This window comes from Glycine soja, chromosome 20, assembly GCF_004193775.1.
Source record: "Glycine soja cultivar W05 chromosome 20, ASM419377v2, whole genome shotgun sequence".
NCBI classification, from domain to species: Eukaryota; Viridiplantae; Streptophyta; class Magnoliopsida; order Fabales; family Fabaceae; genus Glycine; species Glycine soja.
In genome coordinates this window covers 27,156,103-27,162,312 of record NC_041021.1, presented here as the reverse complement: position 1 = coordinate 27,162,312, position 6,210 = coordinate 27,156,103, and the positions used below count along the sequence as shown (strand labels likewise).

At 41.7% G+C, this 6,210-nt stretch overlaps 1 non-coding gene across 1 annotated transcript; it reads left to right on the top strand.

Moving 5' to 3' along the window:
- The first annotated feature begins 4,620 nt into the window (after positions 1-4,620).
- LOC114404013 lies at positions 4,621-4,727 on the top strand. Its single transcript, XR_003664774.1, has one exon. It is a non-coding gene; the product is annotated as a small nucleolar RNA R71 (small nucleolar RNA).
- Positions 4,728-6,210: the final 1,483 nt, after the last annotated feature.

Here is a 6,210-nt window from a genome sequence, read left to right as displayed (position 1 = left end):
TTCATCTAACTCACTCAGTTGCAACTTCCTTTCCTCGCCAGCTTGATCCATAGAGAAGTTGCAAGTCTTCACTGCCCAGTATGCTTTGTGCTCAATTTCCACTGGAAGATGACATGCCTTTCCAAAGACAACCCGATAAGGAGACATTCCTATGGGTGCTTTGTAGGCAGTCCGATGTGCCCAGAGAGCATCATCAAGCCTGGTACTCCAATCTTTCCTGCTTGGCTGCACAATCTTCTCTAGAATTCTCTTGATTTCCCCGTTAGAAATTTCTGCCTGTCCATTAGTCTGGGGGTGGTATGGTGTGGATACCCTGTGTACCACCCCGTACTTTTTAAGCAGGGCATGCATTGTCCTGTTGCAAAAATGGGTTCCTTGATCACTAACAATTGCTTTAGGTACTCCAAACCTGCAAAATAGATTAGACCTGACAAAGTCTGCGACAACTTTAGCATCATTAGTTCTAGTGGGCTTGGCTTCCACCCATTTTGAAACATAATCAACTGCAAGGAGAATATAAACATAACCAAAAGAGACAGGAAAAGGACCCATGAAATCTATACCCCAGACATCAAACACCTCACAGAATAGCATAGGTTGCTGAGGCATTTGTTGTCGCCATGTAAGTGTATTTCCTGCTCTCTGACACTGCTCACAAGTGCTGCAGATCTTCCACGCATCTTTAAAGATGGTGGGCCAATAAAAACCACAATCAAGCACTTTGCGAGCTGTCCTTTGAACACCCAGATGACCTCCCGGTGCGGAAGAATGACAGAACTGCAGGACTGAGTCAGTCTCATGATCTGGAATGCACCGTCTAATGACCTGATCACTGCACAATTTCCACAAGTAGGGGTCATCCCAAATAAAATGCTTAGCATCACTTTTAATCTTATCTTTTTGGGCCTTGGATGCTAAGGGAGGAAAAACAGAGGCAACTAAATAATTGACAATGTTAGCAAACCAGGGAGTAGAAAGAGAGTCAGAAATACTATACAATATATACAAATGATCATCCGGGAAATCATCCCGAATAGGTGAATCTGCATTAGAGACACGTTCGATCCGGCTCAAATGATCAGCAACTAGATTTTGTGCTCCGCTCCTATCACGGATCTCCAAGTCAAACTCTTGGAGCCAGAGCATCCATCGGATCAACCTAGGCTTAGAATCAGCCTTCTTCAACAAGTACTTTAGAGCTGCATGGTCAGTATAAACAATAATGCGAGTACCAAGCAAATAAGATCGAAATTTTTCAAGAGCAAAAACTATGGCTAGAAGCTCTTTCTCAGTAGTAGTATAATTTGCTTGGGCAGCATCTAAAGTCCTAGAAGCATAATATATCACCCTGGGCAATTTATCAATTTTCTGAGCAAGGACAGCCCCCAATGCATAATTTGATGCATCACACATAAGCTCAAAAGGGGCTGTCCAATCGGGTGCCTGGATGATGGGGGTGGTAGTCAACGCTCTTTTGAGGCAATCAAAAGCCTCTTTGCATCTGTCATTAAAGTCAAACTCCACCTCCTTTTGCAACAAGTTGGATAGTGGGAGGGCTACTTTGCTAAAATCCCTTATAAAGCGCCTGTAGAATCCTGCATGACCAAGAAAAGATCGCACCTCTCGCACACAAGAGGGGTAAGGCAATTGTGAAATAACATAAATTTTTGCAGGATCTACTTCAATGCCCTTATTGGAAATAATGTGGCCTAAAACTATACCTTGCTCAATCATAAAATGACATTTTTCAAAATTTAGAACAATGTTAGTTTCAATGCATCTATTCAAAACTTTTTCCAAACTATTCAAACAACCATCAAAAGAGGATCCATATACAGTGAAATCATCCATAAACACCTCTATGCAATTTTCTAAAAAATCACTGAAAATACTAATCATGCACCGCTGGAAGGTACCAGGGGCATTGCACAGGCCGAAAGGCATCCTCCTATAAGCAAAAGTGCCGAAGGGGCAGGTGAATGTGGTCTTTTCCTGATCCTCAGGAGCAATAGTAATTTGCATATAACCAGAAAAACCATCAAGGAAACAGTAGTGGGATTTACCTGCCAGGCGTTCAAGCATCTGGTTAATGAATGGCAGGGGAAAATGGTCCTTTTTGGTAACCTGGTTCAGCCTCCTATAGTCAATGCAGACTCTCCAACTGTTCTGCACCCGAGTAGGAATCAGCTCCTCCTTCTCATTTCTGATCACTGTGAGGCCAGTCTTTTTCGGGACTACCTGGACGGGACTCACCTTTGGCTGTCGGAGATAGGATAAATGATTCCAGCTTGCAAAAGCTTGGTTATCTCCTTCTTCACTACATCAAGAATCACCGGGTTGAGTCTTCTCTGTGGCTGTCTTACTGGTTTAGCTCCATCTTCTAAATTTATTCGATGCATACATGTGGATGGGCTAATACCAGGAATGTCCGCCAGGGTCCAGCCTATAGCCTTCTTATGCTTCTTGAGAACTGACAACAACTTCTCCTCTTGCTCATCAGCAAGGGAGGCAGATATAATCACTGGAAAACTCTTGCTATCATCCAAGTAAGCGTATTTTAAATTTGATGGCAAAGGCTTCAATTCTGGTGTGGTCGGCTGGACAGTGGTAGAAGGAGATGGTTTCTCAGCCTTTACCTCATAAAGAAAGTCAGAGGTATGTGTACTTCCTGAAACATGGTTAGTCCTATCTGACTCTATAAAATCAATCTCAAGAGGTAAAACACCACCACCAGGCATGCAATCAATATCACTCTCAGATTCACTCTCAGCATCAAATTCAGACATATGATCAAGTACAATTTCAGACTCAATGCATGAAGAGTGAGAGGCATGCAGATTAAAATAAAGATCAGTCATGTATTCATCAACAACATGGTCAATTATTTCAGCACGAAATACAGAAAGATCTTCAGATGGGTATTTCATAGCATCCAAAATATTAAAATGAACAGTTATATCACCAAACTCCATGGACAGTGTGCCTGCATAAACATCTATCTTAGTTCTAGCAGTGTTCATAAAGGGTCTGCCTAGAATGATGGGAACTGATCCTTGAGAAAATCCATCTTCCATATTCAAGATATAAAAATCAACAGGGAAAATCAGTTCACCAACTCTAACTAAGACATCTTCTATGAAACCAACAGGATAGGCAACACTTCTGTTAGCTAAATGAATTACCACATCAGTTGACTGCAAGGGACCTAGAGATAGAGAATTAAAAATAGACAGAGGCATAACACTAACAGAAGCTCCTAAATCTAGCATGGCATTGTCAAACTTACTATTCCCTATGATACAAGGTATGCTGAATGTACCTGGATCTTTGCATTTTTCAGGAATTTGAGGAACAGATTTACCAATCAATGCGGAGACATTTCTGCCCATGCTAATCCGTTCACTTCCTTTAAGCTTCCGCTTATTAGTGCACAGCTCCTTCAAGAATTTGGCATATCTTGGAATTTGCTTTATTGCATCCAACAGAGGTATGTTTACCTCTACCTTTCTAAACGTTTCCAAGATCTCTTTCTCTGCCTCTTCCATTTTTTTGTTGGAAACTGCTCTTGGAGGGAATGGAAGAGGGGGAATGTGCTGCTTCTGCAAATCAGAATTACCTGTGGAAGAAGATTCACCTGCACAGAAATTGTTAGGTAAATTTTTGTCATCACCTTTTTCTGGAATAGAGTGAAGTTTGGCAGGTTCATTTGCAGATGAGGAAGGTGCTACGGGTTGAGGTCCTTGACATTGCTTTCCCGACCTCAATGAAATGGCACTGACATTTTTGGGATTTTGGACAGCTTGAGAAGGCAGCTTGTCAGAATTCTGGGACTGTTGTTGATTCAATTGGGTAGCTAATTGTCCCATCTGATTGGTTAAGCTCTGAATGGAGGCTCTGGTCTCTTGCTGAAACTGCATGTTCTGCATAGTCATTTGCCTCACAAGTTCTTCGAGGGAAGGTTGTGGAGGGGCCTCAACTGTTGGCTGTTTCTGGGGTTGTTGCTGTTGTTGGATTGGTGGAGGAATGTATGGTCTGCTTGGGCCAGCAGCATTTTGGAAGGAAGGAGCAGGCTGCTGTTGTTGCTGAGGGCTGGACCATCTGAGGTTAGGGTGATTCCTCCATCCAGGGTTGTATCTGTTGCTGGAAAGGTCATAATTGTTCTGCTGTGGTTGATTTTGCTGCTGAGGTTGAGGAGGTCTATTGTAAATATTTGCAGCATAAGCTTCAGGCTGCTCAATTGCTCCAGGTTGCTGCATGGAAGGGCAAAGGTCTGTATGGTGGTCAGCAGAGGAGCACAAACCACAAACCCTTGCGACAGGTACAGATTTCTGATTCAAGGCCATCTAGGTTACCAAGTTGACCAACGCATCCAGTTTGCCTTCAAGCTTCTTAGTTTCAGATGATGCAGATGGGTTTGTAGCTACCTCATGCACTCCTCTAATGACTATGGCATCATTTCTGGCGCTAAACTGCTGGGAGTTGGAGGCCATCTTCTCAATTAAATTTCTGGCTTCAGCATGAGTCATGTCTCCAAGGGCTCCACCACTGGCAGCATCTATCATACTTCTCTCCATATTACTGAGTCCTTCATAAAAATATTGGAGAAGAAGCTGTTCTGAAATCTGATGGTGGGGGCAACTGGCACATAGTTTCTTAAATCTCTCCCAGTACTCATACAGGCTCTCTCCACTGAGTTGTCTAATACCTGAGATATCCTTCCTGATGGTTGTGGTCCTGGAAGCAGGGAAATTTTTTTCTAAGAATACTCTCTTAAGGTCATCCCAGCTCGTGATGGACCTTGGAGCAAGGTAATACAGCCAGTCCTTTGCCACTCCTTCTAATGAATGAGGAAAAGCCTTCAGAAATATGTGATCCTCTTGGACATCTGGGGGTTTCATGGTGGAGCAGACAATGTGAAATTCTTTCAAATGTTTGTGCGGGTCTTCACCTGCAAGGCCATGAAACTTTGGAAGCAAATGAATCAGTCCAGTCTTAAGAACATATGGGACATCCTCATCAGGGTATTGGATGCACAAGCTTTCGTAGGTGAAATCAGGTGCAGCCATTTCCCTTAGAGTCCTCTCACGAGGTGGAGGTTGTGCCATGTTCTCAGAATGTGCAAAATCAAAATGCTCAGAATCAAAATGCTCAAAATTATAATGCTCAAGATCAGGATGTTCAAAATCACCAATAACAGAATGCACAGATTCACCAGTTATGGAATGCTCAGAATGATCAAAAGGTATAAAATGATGCCTAACTAATCTATGAAATGTCCTATCTATCTCAGGATCAAAGGGTTGTAAGTCAGATGGATTGCCTCTAGTCATACACTACATTCAGCATGCACACAACTAGTTGCCTTGTCATGTAAATAAAGGTGTAGGTTTGAACTACAGCTACCCTCAAATGATATCCAAATGACTTGAAATTTTGTGAGCAACCCTATAAAATGATGAGAAGATAGCACAAAAAATTTCAGACAAAAATTCAAAGTCTAACTATGAAAGCTAAAAATGGTAGGTTAAGAAAAATAAGTGAATAAAACTTGAAAAATAAAAAACTTTTGACAGAATCGCTTTTTTTGGACGATGGAGACCTCAGCCGGCCTATGGCAGGCTGGCACGGCATAGGAAATTTTTTTCTACCCCAAATGCATATATAATAATTGCGATTCTGATAACCGGAGCAAAAGTTATGGCCGTTTGAAGTTTTGACAAACACAAAATTTGCTAGTTTTTTGGAACTTTCAAATCTGACCAAACTAAAGGCTCTAGCTATTTTTCCCACAAAATATGGATTAAAAGAAGTTACCACAAAAAAATTCAGCCAAAAATAACAACCCTAGCTACTAAAACAAAAAATCCCAATTAATTCAGCATGGGTGGTCGCTAAAATCCGTCTCTAATTGATTTCTACTACTACTCTGTTTTTCCGCAAGCTGATTTCTACTACTACTCTATTTTCAAGCACAATCTTCACAGCAAAACACCCAAGACTGAAACAGGGGAAACGCTTAATGGTAAAACTGAAACAGAACACACATTAAACAAAATACCAGGACACTAATCAACACTAACACACATACTAACACAATACTAACAATTAAACATAAAACATGAAAGGATTAAACACACAACACTAGCTAGCTATTATGAACCTTTGGACACTGCTCCCCGGCAATGGCGCCAAATTTGATCGAGGCCGTAC